Consider the following 16,528-nt stretch of genomic DNA (forward strand, 5'->3'; position numbering starts at 1 on the left):
TTAGAGTATATAATCAAAATACCTTGAAAGTTGAAGAAACAACTAACATAATATTTGATGAAGAAAATAGCTTACCTTATATAAATGAAAATATTTACATTAATCCAAGAGCTATAGAAGATGATGAAATCCAACCTAATCTTAATGAGTCAGAAGAACCAGTTTCTGAACCACAGATAAGACCAACTAGAGTAAGTACCTCTCACCCACCTGACCAAATTTTGGGTGACCCAAACCTAGGAGTCAGAACTAGATCATCCTATAGAAACCTTAGTCAAATTGCCCTTATTTCTAAAATTGAACCTAAGACTATAGAAGAAGCCCTGCCTAATCCAGACTGGATCATTGCAATGCAGGAAGAATTAGCACAATTTGAGAGAAACCAAGTCTGGGACCTTGTACCTAAACCCATAAATAAATCAATAATAGACACCAAATGGGTTTTTAGGAACAAGTTGGATGATCACGGTGATATAATAAGAAACAAAGCTAGGTTAGTAGCCAAAGGGTTTAGTCAAGTCGAGGGCTTAGACTATGATGAAACCTATGCTCCGGTAGCTAGACTCGAGTCCATTAGGATGTTATTAGCCTATGCAGCAAATAAAGGATTCAAATTGTACCAAATAGACGTTAAGTCAGCCTTTTTAAATGGTTTTATCAAGGAAGAGGTCTACGTAAGCCAACCTCCAGGGTTTGAAGACATAGACTACCCTAACCACGTATTTAAATTAAAAAAGGCATTATATGGACTAAAACAAGCCCCTAGAGCATGGCATGAAAGATTATCTAATTACTTAATATCCAAAGACTTTAACCAAGGCCAAATCGATCCGACTTTGTTCGTGAAAACTATAGAAAAAGACATCTTTATAGCCCAAATCTATGTTGACGACATAATCTTTGGCTCAACTAATTCAAAATTCTTAAAAGAATTTGTCAAATTAATGGAAAGTGAATTTGAAATGAGTATGGTTGGGGAACTTAATTTCTTCTTAGGCTTACAAATTAAACAAACTAAAGATCGAATCTACATTTATCAAACCAAATATGCTAAGGAGTTAATTAAAAAATTCTGTATGGAAAATTCAAAAATTATAAATACTCCATTGGCAACCAACATAAACATTGACTCTGACCCTGAAGGAAAACCAGTTGACCCAAAATACTATAGGAGTGCTATAGGTAGCCTACTTTACCTAACTGCAAGTCGACCTGACATATTGTTTGCAGTAGGTATGTGTGCAAGATACCAATCCTATGCAAAAGAGTCACACCTATCATACGTTAAAAGAATAGTTAGGTATATTAAAGGAACTCTAAATGTAGGACTTTGGTATCCAAGAACTTTCACCTTTGACCTTTATGGCTATTCTGATTCAGACTATGCCGGGTGCAAGTTAGACAGAAAAAGTACAAGTGGTAGCTGCCAGATTCTAGGTCAGTGCCTAGTAAGTTGGTCAAGTAGAAAGCAACATTGTGTTGCTCTATCCACCACGAAAGCTGAATACATAGCTCTAGGAGAATGTGCATCTCAACTGTTGTAGATCATGCATACGTTAAAAGACAACCAACTAGAATATAAAAATACACAAATCTTTATTGATAATATCAGCTCAATTAATCTCACCAAAAATCCTATTCACCACTCCAGGACTAAACACATAGAGGTAAAACACCACTTTGTAAGGGATCATGTAGCTAAAGGTGAAATTGCACTCAACCACGTTGAGTCCAAATCAAACCTAGCTGACATCTTTACAAAACCCTTACCTGAACTCGAGTTCAGTACACTTAGAAGGCAAATAGGAATGTGTTGGGTAGAGTAGGTGTCTCATTTTGTTATCTTGTTCTTCAAATTCTAGGAAAAGTAATTTTCAAAATTCCCAATTTCCTAGATTTTTCAAAATTCTGGAATTAGCCTAAGTTTTCCCCTAGAAATCATGCTCCCCTAGACCTAAGCCAGAGCATCTCACAAACACCTAGGTATACCTTGATTGTGCTTAAAAAACATAGAATGGCGTGAGATGCATAGGGTACTGCATGGACTCAAGAATGCTTATATCTGTGCATCAATATGAGTCTGGGCGTTAAAAACGCAATATACATTAATCAAGTTGAGTCTTCCAACTCTAGTCAAATCTAACTGGACCAAATCAACTTGACTTGACTAACCATGTGAAAGTTGTTGCCCTATAGGCAGTCAGCAAGTAGCTAAAGGTTAGACAGTTGGTAAAAGGACACTCAGTTTTCTACTTAAGCATGTTTTGATCTTTAGGGCTCTGATACCTAGTAAATTAATCTACTGATTATAACTCATGCTTGGACTTAAGGACCAACTGAATTTTAATGAATAACCTAAACCAACTTTAAATATTGTTCAAACTTAAGTTTACTAAGTTTTCAAATTCAATACTTCTAAAGATCTAAGCTAAGTTACAATCTTAATGATCAAATCCTTGCTGAACCTAGCCAACTTTGAAATCTAACATTGTAAATACCTGCAGAGTTCTTTTTACCCTCAAAGATTAATTTTCTCCTAGCCTTTAAAATCTATCAAAAAGATACATCTTTTCACTTAACTATAAATAAGAAATGAATGTTAAGTATCTAAGTTATTCAAAAGTCTATTATTTTTTATATATGGCAAAGGGGGAGAGTAGCAAAATTCAAATTTAAATAAAAGGGGAGCATCAGTTAAGGGGGAGCAATAGTTAAGGGGGAGCATATAGTTTAGCAAATTTGCTTTGGTTAATGTGTTCACCTGTGTTAAATTGTTATCTATTCGTTTGTTTACTTAACTTTGAATTTGAGTTGCCATAATCAAAAAGGGGGAGATTGTTGGTGCAGGAAGCATCCGACGATCGAACTCGTGTTTTGATAATGGCAAAGAATTCAAAGTTAAGATGTTTTATTATCTAACATGTTGAATGAGTGTTTCAGGAAAGTCCTAACTGCGGTTAGGCAGGTGAAAACCCTAGGGGGTGGTAACCCTAGGTGGAGAAAAGTCCTAGCTGCGATTAGGCAAAGGGAAAAACCCTAGGGGGTGGTAACCCTAGGTCATAGGGGGTGGTAACCCTATGCGGAAAGTCTTGGCAGGTCGATGGCTTCAGGCAAATGTCCTAGGGGTGGTAACCCTAGGTGGAAAGTCCTGGTGTCGCGAACCAGGTGAAAGACTCCGGGAAGCGGATGTCCAGCAGAAAGTCCGGAAGCGTCGAGTGCTGAGCAAAAGTTCAGTCGATCTGGAGGATTGCACTGGCAGCAGGTAAATCTCCTGAGTGGAGTAGGTGAGGGCGCGTTCCCCGCAGAGGGAACAGTAGGCGTCGGGTTGACCTAGGGTTTCCGGTAGGAAATCCGAAGTCAGGCCCGGACAGTCCGGAGACTGTCAATACTTCATTTATCATACTTATTGTATTATGTGCTAACTTTGTGCTGCAGGGTAGTGTTTGGGACTAACGTATCTTGCAAGTGCAAAGAGGCAACCTAAAGCCTCGGATGAACAGTGTCCGAGGCGCCTTCATGGAGCTTGGAGGTGCCTCGGGTGCAAGGCTGGAGCTGGCTACGAGAAGCTGTTCAAGGCGCCTTGATGAACAGTGGAAGGCACCTTGAACAGGTGAAGGTGCCTTGTCAACAGTAGAAGGCGCCTTGAATCTGTGATAAGATTCAACCAGTTCGCTCCTCATCTCCGCGGCTGACTTGGCCTATTCAAGGTGCCTTGGAGCTTGTTTAAGGCGCCTTGAGCAGCATTTAAAAAGGGGGTTCGACCAGCAGCTTGGTACAACAACATTCAAGTCTTCCTTCTGCATTTAGCTGCTAACGAACTCGTCCCGAAGTGCTGCAACTCGACACCGACAACCCGAAGCTTCAATTTAGTATTTTCCATTGTCGGTATAAGATTATTTACTGCATTACTTGTAAATCATCTTTGTATACTTTCGAACTTATAGTTGTTGCCCACCGGAAGCGATCAAGGATCGCGGGCCTTCGAGTAGGAGTCGCCTTAGGCTCCGAACGAAGTAAAATCGACCTGTGTCTTTGTGTTGTTTTTTTATCTATTCCGCTGCGTTTTGTTTTTTACTCCGATAAACGAACGAAATAGCCGTGAACGCAATTCACCCCCCCCTCTAGCGCGGTCTCGATCCAACACAGTAGTCAGAGGGTTTGAGTTATGAGTGGTCAGGGATCCTTAGCTATGTAGTTATATAACTACTTAGCTGACCGTCTGCTTAGGCCGCCTATAGCGGTGCTTGTACTGGAGGCTAGTACATTTTGTCACGGACCCAAGCATCTCGGCCATACAGGGGTCGTGATGTCTAGAGAGGTGGCGGGGTTGACCATGGAGCCTGCATGCACATTTGCATTTGATGCGCGGTGCATCTTTGGAGATATATTTGCATACATGCCTAGTAGATACTAGTTGCATGTGTTTGTGATATGTTGCATTTGTTTGCGATATGATTGTTGCATATGGTTGTCATGCTGCATACATGTCATTTATTTTACATGTATTTGCAGTCGTATTTATATTGCACAGGTGTCACGAGTAGGTCTGTTGCAGATCTGGTGAGTTTACTGACCATTGTACCAGGTGTCGATTCCAGATTGGGTATGTATCTATCATTATGTCGGTTGTGGTTTGTACAATATGTATGTCAGGTTAGTAGGTCTGATATGTTCAGATGCATTCATTATGATAGTAGGATCATGCTCTTTGATTTTCTACTGAGACTGTATACCTTTGATCTCTATGTTTATTTATAGGCCATGTACTATACTTTCTATTACCCGCTGAGTTACCTATACTCACTGCCGCATGTATATCTTTATGTTTTCAGGTAGATGGCTGGAGTGTCGCTCGGAGTATCCTATCTGCCGGGTCCTACGTTGATGTGAGCCAAGAAGAGGCATTGAAGGGAATTGGGGGACCCATGACAAGGTCCAAGACTAAGAGAATGATGCAAGCTTTGGAAGGCTTAATAATGAGGCTCAAGGAAAAGGAGGATCAATGCACAATGGAGGCAACAACTAAGTGGATCACATTCCTTCAATTTGAAAGTGAAATTGGACTAACATGAGGACCATTTTCGTGTGCATGCATGGGGGGGTTTTTCTAAAGTGACTTTTGATATCCTTTGTGTGTTTTTAATGCATTTTTGAGAGTTCCTAAGCTAGTATAACAAATACCATGCATGCATGGTTGCATTAAGCTAGTATTAGGGATTAGTGGTTGCATTAGTGGATAATAAAACCCATGCATGCAAGCATGATATTTATTGCATAATTAGTGCATAGGGGATCTTAAGGGATGTTAAATAGGAGAACTCTTGTATGACAAATCATGTAAGTTTGAATCAAAATTTGAGTTCCTCTTTTGTGAGAGCTTCCTTCTTGTTCTTAGGCAAAGAACTAATTTCGATCTTATCAAGGCAACTTGTGGCGATCAAAACTCCATGACTTATCACTCACCTTCTCATCTTGCTTGAGTGTGGCGTCAATACCCTTCCCAAGTTGAATTTCAAGGCGATCCAATTACAAGGTTTCCTTTATCATTTGGTATCAGAGCCTTGGCTCCTTGATTTTCAGGTTTGTGTCTTGTTTTCATCTTTGTTGTCCATCTTTGTTGATCTCTCCATCCCTATCTATCATAAATTTCTATTCTCTATTTGGGTCCTTAACTCAAAAAAAAAAAAAAAGAAGGAAAATTTGAAAAAAAAAAAAAAAAAGGAAAAAAGGAGAATCATTAGAGTCATTGGTTTCTAATTGAAAAAAAAAAGAAAAAAAAAGGAGGAGGAGGATTTGTGAATTGAAAGGACTCAATATTCTTTCTTTGTTAAATTTGAATTCAAAGATATATTCCTTTCATTGCTCTTGATCATTGCTGAATTTCTCATTTTATCCGTTTATTTCTCTTGTTCTACTCATATTTCTCTTGTTGGTTTCTTATTCACTTGATTGTCAACTTGTTGTCTTGATAAAGATATTGATAAGGTTCTTTCCTTAAGAGCTTATAAAGGAAGCTGAGTGGATAAATTTGAGTGCAACCATGTGAGTAGAGTGGTGAGGTCCTTCTAACATTTCTTTTGTAATTTTTCTTGTCATCTTCTTTTGTTGCAAGTATGAGTGGGGAAAGATCACCTCATTCCCCTAGGCGAGATCTTAACAGGCTTCAAATGGAGGCACTTACTCAACAATTTGAGAGAATACTTCAAAGACAACTTGAAGAAATACACGAAAGGATGGACCGACTTGAAGGAGAAAAAGTTTCCAACTGTGGGGGCAATTCTAATCATGAAGAATTTCATCAAAGTGAACCATTCTATGAATCACCAAGAGAAAGAAGGAGGCATGAAGGGGGAAGAAGACGTGAAAGAGGAGGTAGAGACCATAGACGAGAAGATGATCTAGGAGGTATGAAAGTCCAGATACCTTCCTTCCAAGGGAGGAATGATCCTGAAACATATCTTGCATGGGAGATGAAAATAGAACAAATTTTCTCATGCCACAATTACAATGATGCAAAGAAAGTAAAGGTGGCTGCCCTTGAGTTCACCGATTATGCCTTAATTTGGTGGGATCAATTGCAAAAGGAGAGAAGAAGGTATGGAGAGCATCCTATCAACACTTGGGACGAAATGAAGACTTTGATGAAAAGGAGATTTGTGCCTTCCCACTACCATAGGAAATTGCACAACAAATTGCAAAGAATCACCCAAGGAAGTAGGAGTGTGGATGATTACTACAAGGAGATGGAGGTGGCTTTGATTAGGGCCAGTATTGTGGAAAATAGGAAAGCTACCATGGCTCGGTTTCTCCATGGCCTAAACCGAGACATTGGAGACATTGTGGAGTTACAACATTATGTGGTGCTTGATGACTTAGTGCATCAAGCAATGAAAATAGAGCAACAATTAAAGAGAAAGGGCGTTATGAAGAAATCATCTTCTCCAAACTACTCTTCAAGTTGGAAGGACAAGCCAAAGAAGGAGGGTTCTTCTTCAAATTCTAAGGAGGCAGCAAGCATTAAGAAGCCTATTCCTACTACCTCTTCTTCCACTTCTAAGAGTAGGGATATCAAGTGTTTTAGGTGTTTGGGAAAAGGTCATATTGCATCCAAATGCCTGAATAAGAAAACTATGGTGGTGAAAGATAATGGGAGTATCTCTAGTGAAGAAATTTCTTCTCATTCCTCTTCCTCAAGCGATGAAGAAAATGATGGAGCAGCCTATGCGCAAGATGGAGATCTCTTGGTGGTTAGGAGATTATTGGGAAGCCAAGCCAAGGAGCATGAGGAGGACCAAAGAGAAAATATTTTTCATACCCGCTACCTTATTCAAGGAAAGACATGCTCTATGATCATTGATGGTGGAAGTTGCACCAATGTGGCAAGCACTAGGTTGGTCACCAAACTCAACCTCAAGACTACACCACATGCAAGACCATATAAACTCCAATGGCTAAGTAATAGTGGTGAATTGGTAGTGAACCAGCAAGTGTTGATTAATTTCTCCATTGGCAAATTTGAAGATCAAGTTCTATGTGATATTGTGCCTATGGAGGCAAGCCACATTCTTCTTGGAAGACCTTGGCAGTTTGATAGGCGAGCTCACCATGATGGATTCTCCAACAAGTTCTCTTTTGTCCACAATTCTCGCAAAGTTACACTTGTACCATTATCACCTAGGGAGGTTTGTGAGGATCAAATAAAAATGAGAGAGAAAAGAGAAAAAGAAGAGCGAGAGCATAAGAAAAAGAAAGAGTGTGTGCAAAAGAAAATACTTGATTTTGAGGACAAAATTCAAAAGAAAAGAAAGAATGAGGAAAAGAAAGAGAGAAAAATAGAAAATTTGTTTACAAGAGTAAGTGAGGTGAAGAAAGCTTATTTGACAAGGCAACCAATATTTCTTCTTTTTTGCAAGGAAACTTGCTTGGAATCTAATACTAACTCTTTGCCTAGTGAAGTTGTTGTTATTTTGCAGGATTTTGAAGATGTGTTCCCCAAGGAAGTACCTCATGGATTGCCACCAATGAGGGGAATTGAACACCAAATAGACCTTATTCCTGGCACTTCTCTACCCAATAGGCCAGCTTATAGGAGCAACCCTCAAGAAACAAAGGAGATACAAAATCAAGTGGAGGAGTTATTGCAAAAAGGATGGGTTAGAGAAAGTTTAAGTCCTTGTGCTGTACCCGTAATTTTGGTGCCTAAAAAGGATGGAACATGGAGGATGTGCACTGACTATAGAGCCATCAACAACTTCACAATTCGGTATAAACATCCAATCCCTAGACTTGATGATTTGCTTGATGAATTGCATGGTGCTTACTTCTTTTCTAAAATTGATTTAAAAAGTGGGTACCATCAAATTAGGATAAGGGAAGGGGATGAATGGAAAATAGCTTTCAAAACCAAATATGGATTGTATGAATGGTTGGTAATGCCTTTTGGGTTAACTAATGCACCAAGCACTTTTATGAGGCTTATGAACCATGTCTTACGAGAATTTCTTGGAAAATTTGTGGTAGTATACTTCGATGATATTTTGGTATATTCGAAGAGTTTTGTTGAGCATATTGCACATCTCCAATCTGTCTTGCATGTCCTTATAAAGGAAAAACTATATGCTAACTTAGAAAAGTGTTCTTTTTGCACTAATCATGTGGTTTTTCTTGGTTTTGTCATAAGTTCTAAAGGAGTGCAGGTTGATGAAGGGAAAGTTAAGGCCATTAGAGAATGGCCAACTCCTAAAACTGTGAGTGAGGTTAGGAGCTTCCATGGGTTGGCAAGTTTCTATAGGAGGTTTGTGAAGGATTTCAGCACAGTGGCAGCACCCCTAAATGTAATTGTTAAGAAAAATATGGGTTTTAGATGGGGAGAGAATCAAGAAAAAGCATTTCAAACACTTAAGGATAAACTCACACATGCACCCATTCTTGCTTTACCTGATTTTTCCAAATCATTTGAAATTGAATGTGATGCATCTTATGTGGGTATTGGGGCTGTTTTACTTCAAGATGGTCATCCCATTGCATATTTTAGTGAGAAATTAAGTGGTGCCACCCTCAACTATTCCACTTATGACATAGAATTGTATGCCCTTATTAGAGCATTGCAAACATGGCAACATTATCTTTTGCCTAAAGAATTTATCATTCATAGTGATCATGAATCTTTGAAGTATTTGAAAGGGCAAGGGAAGCTCAACAAAAGGCATGCCAAATGGGTTGAATTTCTTGAACAATTTACTTATGTGATTAAGCATAAGCAAGGAAAGGTAAATGTTGTAGCAGATCCACTTTCAAGAAGGTATAATTTGTTAGCTACACTTGAAACTAAATTGCTTGGCTTTGAACATATTAAGGAATTGTATGTACATGATAATGAGTTTTCCCAATTATATGCTGCATGTGAAAAGAAATCACAAAATGGGTTTGTTAGGCATGACAACTACTTGTTTAAGAATAACAGACTTTGTGTGCCTAGAGGATCGATGAGTAAATTGCTAGTTAGGGAAGCACATGAGAGGGGTTTAATGGGACACTTTGGGGTTCAAAAGACCTTAGAAATGCTGCTTGAACATTTTCATTGGCCACACATGAAACACGATGTGCAAAAATTTTATGCACGGTGCATTGTGTGTAGAAAAGCAAAATCTAAGACATTACCTCATGGACTTTACACGCCTTTACCTATTCCAAATTTTCCTTGGACTGACTTGTCTATGGATTTTGTTTTAGGGCTACCACGTACTCAAAAAGGTAAGGACTCCATTTTTGTGGTAGTTGATAGATTCTCCAAGATGGCACACTTCATACCTTGCCACAAGGTGGATGATGCAACTCATGTGGCAGATTTGTTTTTCAAAGAGGTGGTAAGACTTCATGGCATGCCTAGGAGCATTTTTTCAGATCGTGACACCAAATTTTTAAGCCATTTTTGGAGGACCTTATGGAACAAGCTGGGAACAAAGCTTCTTTTCTCCACCACATGCCGCCCACAAATTGACGGCCAGACAGAGGTGGTAAATAGGACACTTTCTACTCTTCTTAGAGCAATTATTAAGAAGAACATTAAGTCTTGGAAAGAATGTTTACCTCATGTTGAATTTGCTTATAATAGGGCGGTCCATTCTACTACTCAATTTTTTCCTTTTGAGATTGTTTATGGGTTCAATCCACTAACACCTCTTGATTTGCTTCCTTTACCTAACACTTCTTCTTTAGTTCACAAGGATGGCAAAACCAAGGTAGAATATGTGAAGAAGCTTCATGAGCAAGTTAAAGCTCAAATTGAGAAGAAAATGGAGCAATATGCAAATCGAGCCAATAAAGGGAGAAAAAGAGTGGTCCTTGAACCCGGTGATTGGGTGTGGGTTCATATGAGGAAGGAACAGTTTCCTACCCAAAGGAAATCAAAGCTTCAACCAAGAGGAGATGAACCATTCCAAGTGTTGGAAAGAATTAATGACAATGCTTACAAAATTGATTTGCCCGGTGAGTATGGTGTTAGTGCAACATTTAATGTGGCTGATTTGAGTCCTTTTGCTGTAGGAGATGAAGACCTAAATTCGAGGACGAATTCACCTAAAGAAGGAGGGAATGATGTGAGCCAAGAAGAGGCATTGAAGGGAATTGGGGGACCCATGACAAGGTCCAAGACTAAGAGATGAAGCAAGCTTTGGAAGGCTTAATAATGAGCCTCAAGGAAAAAGAGGATCAATGCACAATGGAGGCAACAACTTAGTGGATCACATTCCTTCAATTTGAAATTGAAATTGGACTAACATGAGGACCATTTTCGTGTGCATGCATGGGGGGGTTTTTCTAAAGTGACTTTTGATGTCCTTTGTGCGTTTTTAATGCATTTTTGAGAGTTCCTAAGCTAGTATAACAAATACCATGCATGCATGGTTGCATTAAGCTAGTATTAGGGATTAGTGGTTGCATTAGTGGATAATAAAATTCATGTATGCAAGCATGATATTTATTGCATAATTAGTGCATAGGGGATCTTAAGGGATGTTAAATAGGAGAACTCTTGTATGACAAATCATGTAAGTTTGAATGAAAATTTGAGTTCCTCTTTTGTGAGAGCTTCCTTCTTGTTCTTAGGCAAAGAACTAATTTCGATCTTATCAAAGCAACTTGTGGCCATCAAAACTCCATGACTTATCACTCACCTTCTCATCTTGCTTGAGTGTGGCGTCAATACCCTTCCCCAAGCTGAATTTCAAGGCGATCCAATTACAAGGTTTCCTTTATCATACGTCACATCCGATGATCGTTTCGGGTTTTGTATATCTTTTATTTGTATTTGGTGATTATTGTATTTGGTGTGTTGTTGTATTTGTTGTTGTGGTTGTTGTATAAAGCCTGGCCGGCTAGCAGTGTGTTGATTTGTTTTGTATGGGCTTTCGTTATCGTTTTTCTGCTGTGTTGGTTTAATATAGCCGAGTGGGTTGTCTATTGTATATATATAACTGCGTGGTTGTGTTTTATTCTTGTTTCAGTCGAGTGGGCTGATTTTATAACTGCGTGGTTGTGTATATATTCTAGCCGCATGTGGCTGATGTATTTTGTATGTATTTATGCTTTAGATTGTCACCGGTACAGGGGAGGTGCAGCCGAAAATTTTCGGTAGGGGCTCCTTTGGGGGCGTGACAGGATTAGTTAGAGGACTACCAAAATTACCTAACTTAGACTCAACCATATGTAATGCTTGTCAACAGGTAAACAAACAAAATCTACTCACAAACAAACTAATCAATCACAAACCAACTCAATATTAGAACTTCTACACTTAGATCTATTTGACTCCCATGGGGTCAAATCAATAAATGAGAATCTATACTGTCTAGTAATAATAGATGACTACTCTAGGTCACTTGGGTCAAATTCTTAATAAATAAAGATGAAACTTTTGGAATATTTACAAACTTTTGTAAACAAATTGAAAATGAAAAAGACATTAAAATCAAAAGAATTAGAAGTGACAATAGGGGAGAATTTAAAACTCATAACTTTTATAAATTTTGTCTTGAAAACGACTATCATCACGAATTCTCGTGTCCTAAAACTCCCCCACAAAATGGAATTGTAGAAAGAAAGAATATAACCCTTCTTGAAGCATCTAGAACAATGCTGAATGAGTACAATTTACCTAAGTATTTTTGGGCAGAAGCTGTTAGTACAACTTGCTATGTGCAAAATAGAACGACACTAAATAAAATGCATAATAAAACCTTTTTTGAACTTTATTATAATAAACAACCAAATATAAAATATTTTAAAGTATTTGGATGCCCAACCTTCATTTTAAACACAAGAGAACACTTAGGAAAATTCACCTCTAAAGTAGAAAATGGAATTTTTATAGGTTACTCCTTAAATAGGAGGGGCTACAGAGTTTATAACAAGGTTACCTTAAGAATTGAAGAGACTACTAATGTAAAATTTGAAGAATCCAAACAAAACCAAGAACAAACTTAACTTCAACCAATTGAATTTGTTCAAGAAAATAATAATTCTAAAGGAACAAATCAACCCCTAAGTCACGAAGAAGAAGAACAAACTCAAGAAAGTCAACCCCCTAGAACTATAAGAGTCAACCCAAATCATACAACTAATCAAATAATTGGTGACCCGAACCTAAGGGTTCAAACCAGGTCATCCTTTAGAAACCTAAGTCAAATATCCTTAATCTCAAAACTTGAACCCAAAACCGTAGTTGAATCCCTGCTTTATCCAGATTGGGTCATAGCTATGCAAGAAGAACTAGCTCAATTTGAGCGTAATGAAGTTTGGGACTTAGTACCACCATCCAAAAATAAGAAAATAATAGAAACAAAATGGGTATTCAGAAACAAATTAAGTGAAACTGGGGAAATTACTAGAAATAAAGCTAGGCTAGTTGCCAAGGGCTTTAGTCAAGTAGAAGGACTTGACTATGATGAAACCTATGCCCCATAGCCAGATTAGAGTCCATTAGGATGCTACTTAGTTATCCAGCTCACAAAGGGTTCAGATTGTATCAGATGGACGTTAAGTCTGCCCTCTTAAATGGACTAATAAAAGAAGAAGTATACATAGGACAACCACCTGGGTTTGAAAGTCTAGAACACCCTGACTATGTATTTAAATTAAAGAAAGCTTTATATGGACTAAAGCAAGCACCTAGGGTATGGTATGAAAGACTGACTTCTTACCTAATCTCTAAAGGGTTAAACCAAGGCCAAATTGACCCAACCTTATTCATTAAATTAATAAAACACAATATTTTTATAGCTCAAATCTATGTAGATGATATAATCTTTGGGTCAGCCAATTCAGAATTCTTAAATTAATTTACAATTTTAATGGAACACGAGTTTGAAATGAGTTTAGTAGGCAAATTGACCTACTTTTTAGGATTACAAATTAAAGAAACAAATGAAGGAAACTATATTTATCAACAAAAATACACTAAGGAGTTACTTAGAAAATTCAGAATGGAGAATACTAAAGAAATAAAAATACCCATGGCAGTAAACACATTCCTAGATGATGACCCCAATGGTAAACCAGTTGATTTAAAATACTATAAGAGTGCGATAGGTAGCCTACTGTACTTAACTGCAAGTTGACCTGATATTCTATTTGTAGTTAGTATGTATGCTAGATACCAAACCTGTGCTAAAGTCAAAAGAATCTTTAAATACCTTAAAGAAATAACAAATGTAGGAATTTAGTATCCTAGAACTAACAACTTCGACCTAATAGGATATTCTGACTCAGATTATGCTGGATGTAAATTAGACCACAAAAGCACAAGTGGAGGATGTCAATTACTTGGTCCATCACTTGTCAGCTGGTTTAGTAGAAAACAACATTGTGTTGCTTTATCTACAACTGAGTCAGAATATATAGCTATAGGAGAGTGCATTGCACAACTATTATGGATGATACACACCCTAAAAGATTTTAACTTAAATATTACAAATGTAAAAGTTTTAATTGATAATATTAGTTCAATTAACTTAACAAAAAATCGTGTGCATCATTCAAGAACCAAACACATTGAAATTAGGCATCACTTTATTAGGGATCATGTTACTAAAGGTGACATTGAACTCAAGTACATTGAGTCCAAGTCAAATTTAGTTGACATATTCACCAAACCCCTCCCTGAAAGTGAGTTTAGTAATCTAGGTAGAAAATTAGGGATGTTCTTAATAGACTAGGATTTTCAAAATTTTAAAAGTATTTCCAAAAATGGTTATTTTAAATTCTAGAATAAAAATGCTTTCAAAACCTTCCTATTTTTAGAATTTCAAAAATAGTTTTAGCCTTAGATTAGTTTAAATTCCTTAGAAAGCATGTACCCATAGGACTAGTACTTGAGCATCTCACCAATACCTAGGCTGACCTTGTTTGTGATTGACAAACTTAGAAAGAGGTGAGATGCATAGGCCAATTGCCTGGACTTAAGATGCTTATTTCAATGTATCGTTATAAGTCTGGGCGTTAAATACTAAATATATATTAATCAAGTTAAGTTATTCAACTTCGTCAAACACTAACTGATTACAATGAACTTAACTTGAATAACCAAGTGAAAGCTGCTATCTTCTGATAGTTGGTAAGTAACTAATTGGTTAGACAATTGTTTATTTTTAATGTCAGGTTCAGGGGGAGAAATCAATTTACTTATTTTTCCTTTATTTAAAATGTTTTTGGAAAATACTTTCTTAAACCTATTTTTGAAAACTAACTCTTATGAAATTAAGTTTTGTTAAGAACTAGGCTTTACTTTTTATTGAAAATTGATTTTGAAAATTAATTTTAACATAGTTTTGAAAATCAAATTTGAAAATCTAGTTCTGAAAATTTGATTTTACTTAAGTTTGACTTGAATGTTAAATTTTACAAAAATTAGAACTTAAGTTCACAATCTAAGTTTTTCAAAATCGTTGTCCTTAATTTTGAAAATTGAATCTAGCTTAAAAATTGACCTCACTTATGATGTTGAAAATGAGACTTTACTTAGTTTTGAAAATTTGAATTTTGCAAAATGAGTTTTTATTAACTAAGTTTTGAAAATCTTACTTTTATAAATTATCTGTGTAAAACTTATGTTTTTCAAAACATAGTTTCTTTTAACTCAGTCATTTTCACAAAAGTTAAAAGTTAAAATCAGTTTTTGAAAATGTTGCAAATTGAATTCAGCTTAAAAGTTGACTTAATTTTACTTAGTTTTGAAAATTTGGATTGTTCAAATTACTATCAACTTGGTTTCGAAAATCTTACTTATGTTTAACAAGTCGGTTTCAAACTTCGCTATTTTGAAAAGGTTTTCTTTAAGAAAAAATCCTTAATCATTCATATTCTTCCATGTTAATCTGACTTATGCATGTATCTTTTAAATTTCCTTTGTATTTATGATTACTTGATCCATGCTTCTATTTGATGAATGTCAAAGGGGGGAGGGTTAGGTGGTTAAGTTAGCTATAAGTTAGCTAAACCAAAATTGAAAATACAAACTAACTTAAAAACCCTCTAATTGCTTTTTTTTACTTGCATATTTTTTTCACTAACTTAATCAGGTTGTCATTCCATCAAAAAGGGGGAGATTGTTGGTGAGGTTAGCACTAACGGTCTAACTCAGATTTTGATGAATGACAAATTAGGTTAAGTTAGTTTTGTTGTTGATCTAACACACTGATTGAGTGTTCAGGAGAAGTCCAGACAGGTCGATGGGCTGACCGGATGTCTGGTACGAAGCCCAGCTAGGTCAACGGGCCGATCGGATAGCTGGCACGAAGTCCAAACGGGTCGACGGGCTGACCGGACGCTTGGCACGAAGCCCAGCTAGGTTGACGGGATGACCGGATAGTTGGCACGAAGTCCAAACGGGTCGAAGGGCTGACCGGACGTCTGGCAGGTAAGTAAGGTAAGTCACTGGAGGGGAGTGACTGTGAGGACACGTTCTCGGGAAGGAAACTTAGGCGCCGATCCGACTTAGAGCCATTTCGGAACTCTAAGTTGAGATCTTGACTAGATTCTGGTCTAGGTGAGACGGAATCTAGTTACTATTTATATATCTATTCTTTTTTTCTGTTCTAACTCTGTTTTGCAAGAGACTAACATTTTTGTGCAGGGTTAGAACTGACTGGAATCGGTCGACCGAACCTCTGGATCGATCGACCGAACCCCCAAGCACGGGCAGGTCAAAGCTACATTGGATGGACCAGGTTCGACCAGGGCATCGATCGACCGTACCTTGGTATCGGTCGACCGAACCAAGGATGATCATCGACTGGAGTGGACCGAGATGATCGAGTCAGAGAAGACTGATCGGTCGACCGAACCTGTTTATCGGTCGACCGAACCTTGGATAGGATTTGACCAGAGCGGAGCGGAGCGAGCGGATCAGATGAGGTGGAGATCATCTGATCGGTCGACCGAACCGGGGAACGGTTGACCGATTCGCTTCGGGTCAAAGCTGATCACGAGGATCGAGGATCTGGATTAGTCTCATAGTTGCTATAAAAGGGAC

The sequence above is a fragment of the Zingiber officinale genome, chromosome 9A, assembly GCF_018446385.1.
Source record: "Zingiber officinale cultivar Zhangliang chromosome 9A, Zo_v1.1, whole genome shotgun sequence".
NCBI lineage: Eukaryota > Viridiplantae > Streptophyta > Magnoliopsida > Zingiberales > Zingiberaceae > Zingiber > Zingiber officinale.